This window comes from Delphinus delphis, chromosome 3, assembly GCF_949987515.2.
Source record: "Delphinus delphis chromosome 3, mDelDel1.2, whole genome shotgun sequence".
In the NCBI taxonomy this organism is placed as follows: domain Eukaryota; kingdom Metazoa; phylum Chordata; class Mammalia; order Artiodactyla; family Delphinidae; genus Delphinus; species Delphinus delphis.
The window spans coordinates 89,615,571-89,629,961 of record NC_082685.1 but is presented as its reverse complement, the minus strand read 5'-3'; the positions used below and the strand labels follow the sequence as shown (position 1 = coordinate 89,629,961).

The window sequence follows — 14,391 nt, the reverse complement described above, 5'->3', positions numbered from 1 at the left end:
CCATCTCTTCTCTGCTCTTGAAAATCTGATTAGATTTATGTTAGAATTTCTCATTCTTTTCTTCATTTATTTTAACTCTCATATTTTCCATCTCTTAGATCTTCATGCTGTATTCTGGATAATTCTCCAGATCTCTGATTCATTAATTCGGCAGTTGTGTCTAATCAGCTGTTAAACCTATCATTGGATTTTTAATTTCATTTTTTTAAGATTTAAAAGTCTCATTTACTTCTTTTTCAAATATGCCCAGACATCTTATTCATATTTTATATTTCCTCTTTTATTTCTTTAAACATATCAAGCATACTTAGTTTAAATTCTCTGCTGCTAATTCTAGTGTATGAAGATACTGTAGGTATCTTGATTCTGCTGGGTTTTTTGTTTGTTTTTTTGTTTTTAAGTTATTTGTGGCTGAGTTGGGTCTTCGCTGCTGAAATCGGGCTTCCTCTAGCTGCGGTGAGTAGGGTCTACTCGTCACTGTGGTGCGCGGGCTTCTCATTGCAGTGGCTTCTCTTATTGCGGAGCCTGGGCTGTAGGTGCACGGGCTTCAGTAGTTGTGGCACGTGAGCTCAGTAGTTGTAGCTCGTGGGCTCTAGAGCACAGGTTCAGTAGTTGTGGCACACGGGCTTAGTTGCTCCGCGGCATGTGGGATCTTCCTGGACCAGGGTTCGAACCCATGTCCCCTGCTTTGGCAGGCGGATTCTTAACCACTGCACCACCAGGGAAGTCCCTGCTGTTTTATTCTCACTGGCTCGCAAGCTGCTGCTTACTTGTGAGTTTTGTGATTGTTTCTAATGTTGAGCTCAGGTTTCTTGGATCTTTTCTGTGGAAATTCTTCAAGCATTTTTATTTGTTATTCAGAATATATAACATACCATCTTGCCAGAGAGGTTTTCTAAGCCATTTTATCCATACCAGCTATACCAGAGATTTCGAAATGTTGCAGGTTGTTAAGCACTTGCCTGACCACTAATAAAGCTAATTCTTTGATGTTAAATTGCCTACCATTTCCTGGACTCTCTTCTTGCTTTTGATTTGATCCTTGAAGAGAGTAAAGTGAATCTTAATTTCTCACTGGGATCCACAGTGATATGATAAAAACTAAGAACCATTTCATATCTTGAAGTCCTGTTTAGTTGTTGTTCAAATCTGCCTATCATTAATTCTACTTCTGTGAAAATTACCCTGCTCTCTAGAGCAAATGACATTCCGATACCATCTCCGATTTCACCTTGTTCATGAAATCTACACCTTATTAAGTTGTTCCTAACATATCAATTCTTTGACCTCAATGAGACATCTGCTCTGTTTATCATCTACTTTCAGTGTTTCAAATATTTCCTATTTCTTCTCATCCAGATCATATTTTATAATTCAAGACTTCAAATACTGCTTTACTAATTCCCTTAGCTGACTTGCCATATACTCTTCCTATTCTTACTTGGTAAAATTCCTGTCCTGGATGAAACAAAACGCCCATTTTCTCTATGCCATACCTGAGCTGATGAGTATTCTTGAAGAAATATCATAATTTTCACTTTGGTAATGTTTGACTAGATTATTTGGACTAATTTCTCCTGCTGAAAATATTTTGAAATGCTAATATAATATTTAAAATGTCTTTTTTAAAACATGAAGAATTTTTAAGATATTAAGGAATTACCAGACTGAAATTTAAGAAAAACTGGAAACTCAAAGAAGTAACCTGAACATTGAAGCCAGTTGGCCCAGAAGTATTTTCTGGAAAAAAATACACTGGAAAACTTGCACTTGTTTTTGGTAGCCTCATAGGGTAAGGAATCATAATTTAAGGCCCAGGGCCAATGTAAGTGGGTGATCTAATAAGAGAGTCTCCTCAAGGTAAGCCATAATCACAAAGGGATAGGTTCTCAGGGTGAATGAGAAAGAAACTTCTGGAAAGGTTATTTGGGAACTATGCACAGAAGAGGGAAAAAGGAAAGAAAAACTGTTTTTTGAAAAGTTGTGGCCACAGGCCAAACTGTGTACAGATTTGCAGACTAAGTTCACATATCCTGAAGGGATCCAAGGAAACCTCAAGAAAAAAATTTGTTTTAAGTTGGTTCTAGACTGGTAGTGCCCTTGGTTTCCAGGCAGAAGTAAATTCAGATCCCTTTGGAGGTAGGTAACTTGATGCTAGCTTCAAGGAATCCCCACAAATATTTTTCAGGGAAAATGAAAATTATATAATCAAAAATAAAATCAATCACACAGTGCAACAGAATATCATGAAGAGGGAAAATTAGGAATAGCAGATTGAAGAAACAGGTCTACAGAGACTTCACAATTTGGATTCACTGGGCATAAATTGTAAACGTTTTTGCTTACTCTATAAAGAAATAAGCGGCAAACCCAGGAAATTCTAGAATTTGACCTAACAGATGAAAAAGAGCCAAGTAAAACTTCTAGAAATGAAAAATAAAATGTAACCCCAATTAAACTCAATGTCTGGATTTAATAGAAAATTACCCACAGAACTAATGGGAAGGTGAATAGAAATATAGATGAGAAAAAATATACAGAATAAATTATAAAGAGACAAGAGTATAAAAATAGGGTTAACAGTCATAGAGGGAAGTATGCATTTAATTTGAGGAGATAGAGAATAGGAGCAGAGGCCATAGTTGAAGAAATGATGACTGAGAATTTTGCAGAACTGATGAAATATACCAATCCAAAGATTCAAAAACTAATCTTAAGCAGAGTAAATATAACTTCATATCTAGATATTTTACAATGAAACTGCATAACACTAAAAAAAGAAAAAAAAGAAAATATTCAAAGCAGCCAGAGAAAAATGTTAGAATACTTTAAAAGGAGGAAGTGTTAGGCTGACTGTTGACTTCTCAATCCTAGCAATGAAATCGCAGATGTCAGTGGAATGATATCTCCAAACTGCTGAAAGAAAATACATGCTAAGTTAGAGTTCTATACCCTGAGAAAAATCTTTAAAAGATAAAGGTGAAATAAGATCATTCTCAAACAAACAAAAATAAGGAGCGTTTGTGCCAGTATACCATCACTAAAGGAAATTCTGATGGAAGGTAAGCCCAGATGAAAGGCCTAAAATGAAAGAAGGAATGGAGGGTAAAGCAAATGATAAATACACAGGTAATGGACACTTACTATATAAATTGATAATAATGTATTATAAAGTCGAAACACAGTATTAAAATACATGGTAATAATAACACATGGTGAGTGAGTAAATTCAGTGAAGGCATTTGATAGTCTTTTTATCTGGTAGGGTAAAGGTATTGATTAACTTTAGAAATATTTGTGTGATTTAAAAATATATTTTGAATGTACCTTTCTGTATGTATGTTATATTTTACAGTAAAGTTAAAAAAAATTAATCCAAAATTTGGTCCACTATAAGTTTATGGTCTTCAACCTTAGTCAACAATATTTCAATGCTTCCTCGCAATCCTATGGTTTCCATAGTCATGTCCCTCACATTCTCCATAGAAATGCTTTCAAACATTCTCCAGTCTCTCCAGTCTCCTACTCTTCTCTTGCTCCCAACCTTTCTCCTCTTCTTCAACACATAACCTTACCTCCTAATTCACAGGGTATATAGCAGCCATAAGATGAGAGCTCCCTCAGCTTCCTGCTACAAACACTAAAGTTTTCTCAACATCAGAATCAATCCTTTCCTAATTTTCTCTTGTTGAAAGGACTAAGCTGTCCCTTCTCCAATCTAAGACTAATCCTCTATTTCTTCTTAGGGATTTTATTCTCTTTACCCCATCTCCCACCTATACAACATCCCTCTCTTTAACAGGCCCTTATCCTTAGTATTTAGACATGCTCAAGTTTAAATATTATTTATCTTAAAACACACACACACACACACACACACACACGCACACCCCACCTTTGACCCCAAAGTTCCCTTCTAAATAATGTTATATCTTTCTTTCTCATAGCCAAACTTCCTGAAAGCATTGTTTCTACTCTCTGTCTCTGTTTCCTCACTTCCTACTCAATCTGCTAGAATAGCAATTTTCAAACATTTTGATCTCAGGACTCTTGAAAATTATTGAATTATTGAGAAGAGCACAAACAGCTCTTGTTTAGGTGGCTAGCTACAAGGTGTCACCTATTCTTAGATGCTTAACTTTTCTTTTTAGATGGATAAATACTCTGTCCTCTTTATTTTTACCTAAATACCACAAGAGCAGAATTTATGTCTACTTAATCTTGGAATCCTGGTGACTAACTCAGAACTTGGTACTCTTTTTGGTTATTATTAACTCTGTCTTATGTCCCTGATCTCACTTATTCTTTGTTGGTAAGTGTGAGAGTCAGCAAGTATTTCAGCTGCATTTCTTTTTAAGTTCTTTCTTTTTTTAAGGTGCTTTGTGTAGATTTTAAACAAAACGAAACAATAGTTTATGAAACAGGAGTACTAAACCAATTCACCCCACTCCTTGGAATACATGAAAAAGGCAAAACAAGAAAACAAAGCTCCAATTTCACACTCCAGCTGAAGTCTGTCCTATATCTGAGAAAACTGCCCCAGGTGTCCACAATGGATCTTCTGCTTGAGATTCTAATATGCTAAAGATGATATCTCAAGAGATGTTATTTCTCTGAAAAGTGACTGAGAAAAAGCTTTGTCAGTAGCAGATTAAAATAAAGCTAAGATAAAATACTATTATTCTAGCTAAATGTAGTGGTTTTATTCCATCTTCAGGAAAAGAAAGTGGCATACAAGGTTGCCCAGGAATTAAGTATGGTTGATCAGGTAAGCACACTAGCTGAAAGGTAAACATAGTTTTGCTATAAGATACTTTGCCCCCCTTGCCTCCACTGAATGGAGGTTTTTTGTTTTGTTTTTTTTTGTAACTATAATATCTCAAAAGCCCTTAAAAGAATTTATAAGACAAAAAATGACTTGCAGTAAATTCCATTATATGTGTGGATAGTGTTGTAGCCAGATTCTTGCATCATTTTACACATTATATTTGGGCTATAGCTGGGTGAGCTTCTCCTGGCCCTAGACATGTGAGTGTATGTGTGTGCGTGTGTGCGTGTGTGCGTGTGTGTGTGTCTGTGTGTGTGTGGTCTTTGACAGGGAAGATGGGGGAAAGGCAGTTGGGGATGGGGAGCACGTAGGGGCAAAGCTGGGAAGAAGTGTATCTGAATGGTCCTTGCACATTAGGTGTCCAGGACATCCTGGGAGACCATTAGCCACACTGAATTTAAATGGTATAAATGGGATAGGATAAAAAGGGATGGAATGTAGCTGGTGTTAATGTCATGATAAATGAAAATTTGGTGCTTAATAGCAGCCAAGAACTTTCCTGCTTTAAAAAAATTAAATTAAAAGGATGATTTCATTCTTCATAAGTACTCCTAGTGCAAAAAACAAAAAATAGAATTTGTTTCCTGTTTGAATCCAGTGTTAAATCTGAAATATGGTCTGAGGCAAAGAGAACCAGCTTCTCTGCAAAGCCTTAAGCAAGCCCTTTTGTGCTTGCCAGCTTTCATTGAGTACCCGGGTTGCCCTAGTGATGAATGTCCTGCTTTGTGTGGTCTCAGCATTTTTTTCTGGAGAGGCTGTTTTAATGAGAAGGTGAATAGAGGGGCTTCTTTTGAAACCAGGATAAGAGGAGGGACACTTCTGAACATGCAAGCATAATGGTGCCATTCCTTATCACAGATCTGACAATCCACAGAGCCTGCCCCCCTCTCTCTCTCTCACTCACTTATTCTCTTCTTTTAGCTAACTGCTGTTTTGGATTGGCCTCTGGTCTCAGTCTCCTGGAATCTTCTTTTGGAAGTAAAGAGTAACCAACCAATCAGATCTCATTTTGTCACTCTGGCCTTATCTTCTTTCCTCCAAAATGGGACTGTTCTTGGTGTTTCAGGGAAGGACACACCCATGTTCCTTTCTCCTACCTATTTTAAAATGCTGCACTTTTTACAGATTTACCCACATACTAAGAATTATGCTTCAGCCTGTTTGAACACCCTTTCTCCTTCAGGATCCATTATGCAGGGCAGGAGTGGGAGGAAACCATGTAATTGTTATATTTTAGGACTTGCTTGGGGCTAGCTGGGATTGAACACACACAATAAACTCTTGATTATCGATGCTAATGGAGGGAATAGTAATTCAGACCATACACATTGTTTCTGACTTTGAAATGTGTTGTGTGATATTTTTTTTCCTTTTTGAAAGCAGTAGGTGGTTTACTTAGAATGATAGTGAAATTACTCATGTATCGCCTGTGTTTGGGGGTAGGCAAAACTGTGAGAGGTACCATGCTCCTCTTTCTTCCTCTGCCCCTCAACCTCACCTGGCGCAGACTCCTCCCGCCTTCATATCACATGTTCCTTTTTATTTACTCCTTCTCTTATCAAAGTGAACTATTTGGAAACTGGTGAAGGGGTAAGGCTCACTTGACATATAAAATTGAGGGAGTGTATTGTCAGACATTTATATTTAAATAGGAGTCAACCTCAAAGCTAAGGAAACAAAAATGATTAACATTTGTGTGATCAGTATTTACACAAATAGAGTAAGTTCCATGGTGGTAGGTATTTATTGTTAATATTGCTTTGGTGGTATGTCTTTCTGTTTGCTTTGTTTACTGCTGTATCCCCAGTGTTTAGAACAGTGCTGAGTATATTTATTAATATGCTCTTAATAAATTTTGTGGACCAAATGAATGAAAAATCTTATAGTTTTCAAAATAGTTTTTCATATACTTTTTTAATATTCTTACTACTCTCCTAGAATATAGACATCATAGTCATTATTATTAAAATAACGAATTCTTGGTTTATCCCCCCCCCCTTTTGTTTGTATGTAGCCGACTGTCTAATTCCTTGTGAATTCTCAAAGGCATATAGGATAATGGAAGGATTTTTTTCATGGACAGTCTCATTGAACTTTTGCTATTTTGTACTTTGTTGATTTGTCAGACACAGTTTTTATCATCCTTACAGAGACAGCTTTTCTTTGGAGATAGTGGAGAAGTGGTGTGCTGCTCACAGGCTGTTTCTATCACCAGACCTAATCTGTCACAGTGTGTTTGTGCGTGATAAACCATTCACTGCACAGAGCAGGAATCTCACCCCAGCTAGGCCCACTCCAGCCTATTTTCTTAAAAAATAGAGTTAAGCAAAAGAGTTTTCAGCTTTGTGCCATTTTAGCTGAGAAGAAACCAGAAAGAGAAGGTCAAAATGGGATGGAACCCGTTTTCCTTTTTGATCCTCTCAAAGGAAGATGAGATGGCAGTGGACTGTTAAGGTGGGTGATTTCTGATTCCACCTGAGGAGTGCAACTTGGCTTAGAGTTAAAAGTCCCTGAATGCCTATGATGTGCTAGGGAAGTGAGTTAATCGTTTGGCCCTGGAGCTAAACCAAGGTTGAGTACCGGTTCTCCCACTGACCAGCTTTACAAATGGAGCAATTTACTTAGGTCCTCTGGACTCCTGTTTCTTCGTGTTTAAAATGGTGATAGCAATAGTATCTGTTTTACTGGGAGAATTACATTTTTAAAAGTCTGCAAAGAGCTTAACTTCATGCCTGGCACACACACAATTACTGACTCTGATGAACACTCCTTGAGCACCTACTGTGTGCCAAGAAATGCCAGAGAACTTTGGCACGCTCTGTAATTTAACCCCTTTATCAACCCATCCTTCCCAATGAGCAAACTGAGGGTCATAGAAGTTAAATAGCATGCTTAATGTTACACAGTCATCAGGGTGCTGGGAATTTGGACCTGTATATGTCTCTTTGTATATCATGTGGCCTCCTTGGGGTTTCAGTGCCCAAACCATTGAATCCATTACACAGCCATGTCCCCAATAATAAATACTTTGCATTAAGTTATTGGGGAGATAAAATGCAAGAGCATTCATCAAAGCAGAGATGTATTTAACTCTCTGGACATCTCTCCTCCTTCATGTTCTTTGGAGGGTGTGCTTGGGCATCCACGCTGGGGCTTGGCAGGGCTCAGCTGACATGACGCTTCCCGAGAGCAGCTTTCCCTGACCACACTAGCTGAGATTGTTATTCAACCACGCCACAGCTGCCATGAAGGCATTGTCACAACCATGAAACATGGGTGTATTTGTCTGAGTCATTGCTGGTTACTCCCACTGCACTGCGAGGTGTCCGTGAGAGGGCACTTTGCTTTGTTCACAGCTGTATCTTCAGCACATAGCACAGTGCTCACACGTGGGAGGGTCACAACAGATGTGTGACCCATGTGCAAATGAAGATCTCTAACTCTTGTGAGAAGGCTGCAGTCCTGTCAGGCAAGCATTGTATTGGACAAACCACACAGCCAGGCTTTCAGTAATAGATAAGGGAGGGTGAGAGGAGTGAAAGTTGCCTGAATTCTCTGCCTGTATGTCCACTTCATGCCCTTTTGATGTCAGGAGGGAGCTGTCCTGATTCTTCTGCCAGGGAGTGAGGCCTTGAGGTACAGCCCTTGGCTAAATATGTCCTAGCTCAGCTTCTGCTTCATCCTCATTAACTCCACTTCATAGTTGGCCATGGGGAAAGATTAATTTAGTGACCAAGCTTAATAAATAGATGCTTCTGGTCTTACATTTCATGCATTGCTCTCAGAGGCTAAGAGCTCATTGAAGTGCCAGTTTCAAGATGTCAAGGGCAAGCAGCTGGGCTTGGGGGAAGTGCAGAGATATTTCTGCTGAGCCTTTGTTCCCCAGCCCGTCTTGCAATCACCAGAACTGCAGCGACGACAGGAAAACCCTTCAACATCCATTTCCCGTGAAACCCATAAACCACATTTCTGAATCGGATTGCCTGTGTGAAGCATTACCACATGTGTGGCCCTCCGAGCATATCAAGCCGCTCTTGCCTGAGATATATGGTTGGAAAATTTTGATTTCGTCACCAGGTATACATTCTGTCATTGCATGGCATCTGATATAGAGATCTATTATCTCTTCCCTCTGAAACGCCTTGGCAAAGAGTGTCCATTTTTGAGGAATCTTATTTCCGGGCAGCCATCTCCAGGGAAAATCGAGTGTGAGGTACTAGATGGTAAACAACATTGTACCCCATAGGGACTGAGGTGACATGAATAGGTTCCAGAGTGAGTCCACGATGGCAGCATAATCATTACAGTGTGTGTGTGTGTGTGCGCGTGCCCATGTCTATGCGTAATTGTAATGTATAATTAATACAGAGCTAAAATTAAACTCCTGGGTCAAAGAGACTGGCAGGCTGAAAAGGCAGAGGTATGTTAATCTCTAAGATGCAGCTTGTTTACAACAAACATAGGATTGCATTCCTCTTCATTTCAGTGCGTGTGTGCCTGTGTTTTGGGTTGCTTTTTGTTAATATTTCAGCCTTGAGGAATAAGGATTTTGCATCTTATCCACTCCCCATTCCCTCCAACCCCAGGAAGAAACTCAGTTTCATTTAACCTTGTCCTCAGGCTACTTAAGGACTTTGGTTTTTCCAGATAATTAATTTTTCTCAAGTGGCAAGACTCACAAAGCCAACAGAAACAGGACATAAACATCCCTTTCCTGGTGCCATTCCTTTGCTCTCTCTTGGCACTGATTTTGCCATGAGTCCATGAATGTATGTCACCTGAGAAGACTTCCGACTCTTGCTCGTGAATACTCCTCATAGCGCCCTTCATGTTTCTTTTGACCTTGAAGAGAAGTGACCACTGGTTGCACTTGTTGCCCTTGATTGTTAATGGAAGTTTGCTTCTTGGAGCAGCTGTTCTATGAAACAGCTATCAAAGTAACTAAGCTTATTTCTACTTTTCAAACCCAGACTTCATTTTAGCCTCTGCATTATGATTTGTGCTAAATGTACATTATGGAAGAATTTAGAGAGAAGATGGTTTTCACTTCTCTTCTTCCCTAGTTTATTGTTTGAAACTCACTGACAGGCTTGAGCTGAACAATCATCTGGCAAGACATAGCTTCTGAACTCCCACTTTACCGTTATCCACACACAGACCCTCTGTTCCTACTTTTAGCTGAACGCTCTACTATTTCCTGCCAAAGGTTATAGTAATACAAATTCTGCATGTCTGTTTCCACTCCTAGATCTTGTTATTCCTTGTTTGGGCATCGATCTGATTTCTTAGTAGTTTTAATAATTTCTAGCTCCTGGTTTCAAAGAAGTTTTCTATTGAACCCCCAGAGCACCTTCTAACAAGAGGTAGTACACACTAGATACAGCGTCCTAGCATCTTCTTCCTAGAAGTCCAATGAGATGAGAGAGACAGAGAGACAGAAACATATAGTTTGATCCAATTAACTCTCTTCTGTAACAGCAGTAGTAAGTATTAGCAAGTGATTTTCAACCTCTCTTGTCTGTGTTTTGCCTTTGTCACTGTGATCTTGAGCATGCTATTAAACAACTCTGACCCTAAGCCTCCTTGTTTGTAAATTGGAAGACAGAAACAGGTTTAGTCCTCAGTGGGTGTTGGGCTAGCAGAGAACCCAACACAGATGAAAATCTTCATTTTACTTTCTTTTTTATGTCGTTGACGGAGTAGGAAAACCAACACTGAAGCTGTAAAAATATGCATCCTGAAATTGATCAGAGCATATATTTAACAGACTGGAAAGTCCATTTGACAAAATTGTTTTGAATCTCTCATCAAATTTGATGGTATTAAATTGTTAATTTTGACAACAGAATTCTTTCCATATTTTAATTAAAACATATGTTCTGTAAAGGGTCAAAGAGCTTCTTGGAGACTTTCATGTAATGATAATAGAAAATAAAGTACTAAAAGTAATATCACTAAATATATCATTGGCTAAGTATTGTTATTCTTCTAAGATCACTTATAAAATTTAGAAAATTAAGTGATAAATAATGGGCCCAGAGTGTCTATGTAAGCCAGCTTAGGATAACAATCAGGTTGGAAGGAAAAACTAGAGTTCCTTTTGATGTTATGTTTGCATAGCCAGCCCACTGTTTTCACCCAGATTGCATACTTATTGGGGATGACTTTGAAGCTCATGAAAATACAGGGCCCCTCTTAAAGCTGCTTTTGTATAGCGAGGCCAATTTTATTACTTAACCAGTGTGTTTACTGGGGGCTTTGAGTGTATTGATAGAGACAGAGGTGGGACTGTAATTCATTTTAGCCACGACTTAGATAAATTCTGTCCAAGATATATTTAGGGTTTCTGTTTTAAGTTGAATTTGTTTAAAATATAGTGTGAAGATTAGGCATGTGAAGAATTCAAATGTTGCCAACTTCACTCACCACTAATTCCTAGACTTGGAATGATTTTTCTCTTTGCAGAAACAAGGTGTTTGAAAAAGTGGTTGAGAATTGCAAATGTGATATCAGAGTTATGCACGTGCTGTGATTTCTTTCCTAAGATACAGTATGTTTTCAGGATCTGTGATGTTTGCTCACTTTAAGTTTGGATGCTTGAGTAATCCAAGGGTGTTGAAGAGACAGTAATATTACAGTGTTTTTTTTTTTTTTTTTTTTTTTTTTTTTTTAATGAAAGGCACTGTTGGCATTTCCAAGGGTCAGGGAATAAGGTTAGATCCTGCATTTAGGTGGAATACCTGTGTGATTTGTCGTGAGGTCACTTTGTCTTTCAAACCTTTTCATCTGGTTACCCTTCATGATTGAAACTCTAAGTTGTCTCACATCTTTGGGTAAAATCACTAAAATGAAAATGTAGTCTGGGAGAAGTTGCTATGTCTACACTCATTTTGCAAATTCCGATTTATAAGGCGCGTCTATATGTGCCTCTCCTGGGAACTACATCTACATTTAACTTTATGGAATAAGCAACTAAGCTTTGTATAGGCAAGGATGACTGACAGCACAGGCTATACTCCAGTACTTGTAACATTGTTATTGATTTTGTTCATTTAGTCAACCAATAGTATTAATTCATCAATAAATACTTTCTGTAAAAGTGGAAGATCTAAATACCAACCCTAGAGTATAATTTTTATTTTTTACACTAAACATCAACTCTTACAACTTTTATTGGTCACTGCTTCTTTTGATTTCTCTGTTAAAATAGTTACTCACCAAGAGCCTGAGATTTCAGAATAAGAAACCTTCTGAGACATTTATACAAAAGGGTATCACAATTTAGAATTCATCAAAATCTATTAGCAGGTCTCATAAGCAACTTAGTAACTAGTTGGTCCTTTTAGCTGTCATAGTTATAATTCTTCTAAGAGCACATTCCATCAAGTCTTCTGACTTCTTATACCTACTCTTCCTTATGGTAAGCAGAGAACAGAGGAAGAAATGAAATATTACCACCATAACATGCTCACAGCCACAAAACAAATATATTAACTTACAGTTGGAGATGATCCTCCACTTCTCATGTTTTTCCTGCCCGGATCCCTAACCACAGAATTTAGGATCAGTATGTGAACATATTAAGTATACTTCCCAATCCATCATTATTTATTTCTGACGTTTTCTACTCATTCCCCAAATTCTTTTAGATGTTAAAAATGGTCAGTGCTCTCTGTTTGGGTTTGATGAGACCTAATAAACAACGCTGCTTCTTCCATCTAAGTCCAAACCGAGAGAGAGAGAGAGAGAGAGAGAGAGAGAGAGAGGCACAGAGAGGCACAGAGACAGAGACAGACAGACAGAGACAGAGAAATCAGACAGACAGACAGAGAGATGATGATCAAAGAATCAGATTTGTTTGCCGATACCAGGTGGACAGCAGCCACATGTGTTTGCTGATGCTGAATTAGAGAGATTAAGAAACAGTCAGTGGTAGAGTGGGACAAATCCCTTTTCTTTTAGATAGAGCTTACTCTAGATTATCTGGCTGAAGGAAAGAGGGGCAAAGAAGGTCTGAACTGGGCATGCTAGTTCCTTCTCAAAGACTCACCAGTCAAGTGAGTTACTCTAGGAGGACGATCTAGCAGGAGATAGAGAGTTACCAGGGATGCTACTGTAGGAAGTTCTCCACACTTTTACTGGAATGAGGACACGATCTCTAGTAATGCAGTTTTATCAGTTAGCAATTTGTATTTATAAGAAAATGAAAACTGACTCAGTAGCTTAAGCCCGTAGAAGGGAGAAATTTAAAAAATGAATTCTGGTTAGATGCCTCATGGAACTGGAGAGGATGAGCGCTCAGGTATTGGGATGTGCAGAAACCAGGGCAACTCAGAGAATGTTGGTAGGGAGAGTACACATGCAGTCTCTTTAGGTCTGGCATGGCCATCCAAATGATTCAGCTATGACTTCCTTTACCTCTGCATTTCTGTTCAAAATTCAAATTCTTGAGGGTTTGAGTCTCAGTGGCTTAGGTAGGTTTATTATAGTTTCTGTGAAGGTGGTTGCATATAGCCACTTTATATCAACCTTCACAAAGGCTTAGAGCCTGGAGTTTAATTATTACTCCACAAAGGCATTCTGAAGTGAAGCTGCTGACAATTTAAAGAAAAATTCTGTTGTTTTTAAGTGGCAATATGTATCATCCCATATAGGTTTATTAGTAACAGGGAACTGAAGAAGCATATGGAAAGCCAGAGGCTGATAGAGGCTAATGTCTGGCTGATGGTGGTGGGAGTACCTTAGATGTTGATGTCTTTGGTGGGGTTCCCACATAGCCTGCAGAAGAAGGAATGCACAAAGGATGGGAAGTAACCAGGAAAGAAGAAGGAACAATTTACCACACTTTTGCTATTCTTAGGGACTGTGTAATTGCTTTGTCTTTCATTATTTTGTTAATGGTGGGCCATATGTGATATGGTGTTTTCTCACATATGTTTTCTGAGGCTGTCCTGTCTTAGATTATTCAGGCTGTCCTGTCTTAGACATTTTTCTCAGGTTGAGTGTCTCACATTAAATTCATTATGACACATTTCTTTGGGTTTCCATGAAAGTAAAGCCTGAGACAGGGACTTGGGTGCAGGCATTTTATCTGGGGGATGATCCCAGGAAGCAGACGTGAAGGAGTGAACAGAGTGAAAACCAGGTTAAGGATGTAGTATTTAGGGCATTGCTGTAGGCAATAGGGGCTTGATTCTGCTGAGACTTGATGAGACATGTACAGAATGCCTCTGAGACTTGTCTGCCTGAAGGGTTAGAGACTGGGACATCCATCCACTGGCCCTTGCACCTCACTGGTAAGGATTTCCCTGAGAGTGTTAACTCCCCTGTGCTTGTGGACCAGACTGTGCCTGTACGTGGGCTGAATAGGTACCTGCAGTGTCAGAAAAGACCCTGAGCAGAAAGCAGAAAGACATGCAGATTACATTTGAAATGGAGAGCAGTGAGATGGTTTAGTCTGAGCTTTCATGTACTGTCCACTGCAGCTGTCCTAGAATCAGAGGGGACTGTGATACAGGGTACTTAAATAGTCTGCTAAAATGCTCACTCTGGTTCATTCATCA

The 14,391-nt window shown here is 38.8% G+C and overlaps 1 protein-coding gene across 1 annotated transcript in view; it reads left to right on the top strand.

The window, feature by feature from the left end:
• The window catches only part of MACIR (macrophage immunometabolism regulator), a 192,870-nt gene that overhangs the window by 138,844 nt on the left and 39,635 nt on the right, over window positions 1-14,391 (top strand). The gene's annotated exons all lie outside the window — the stretch shown is intronic.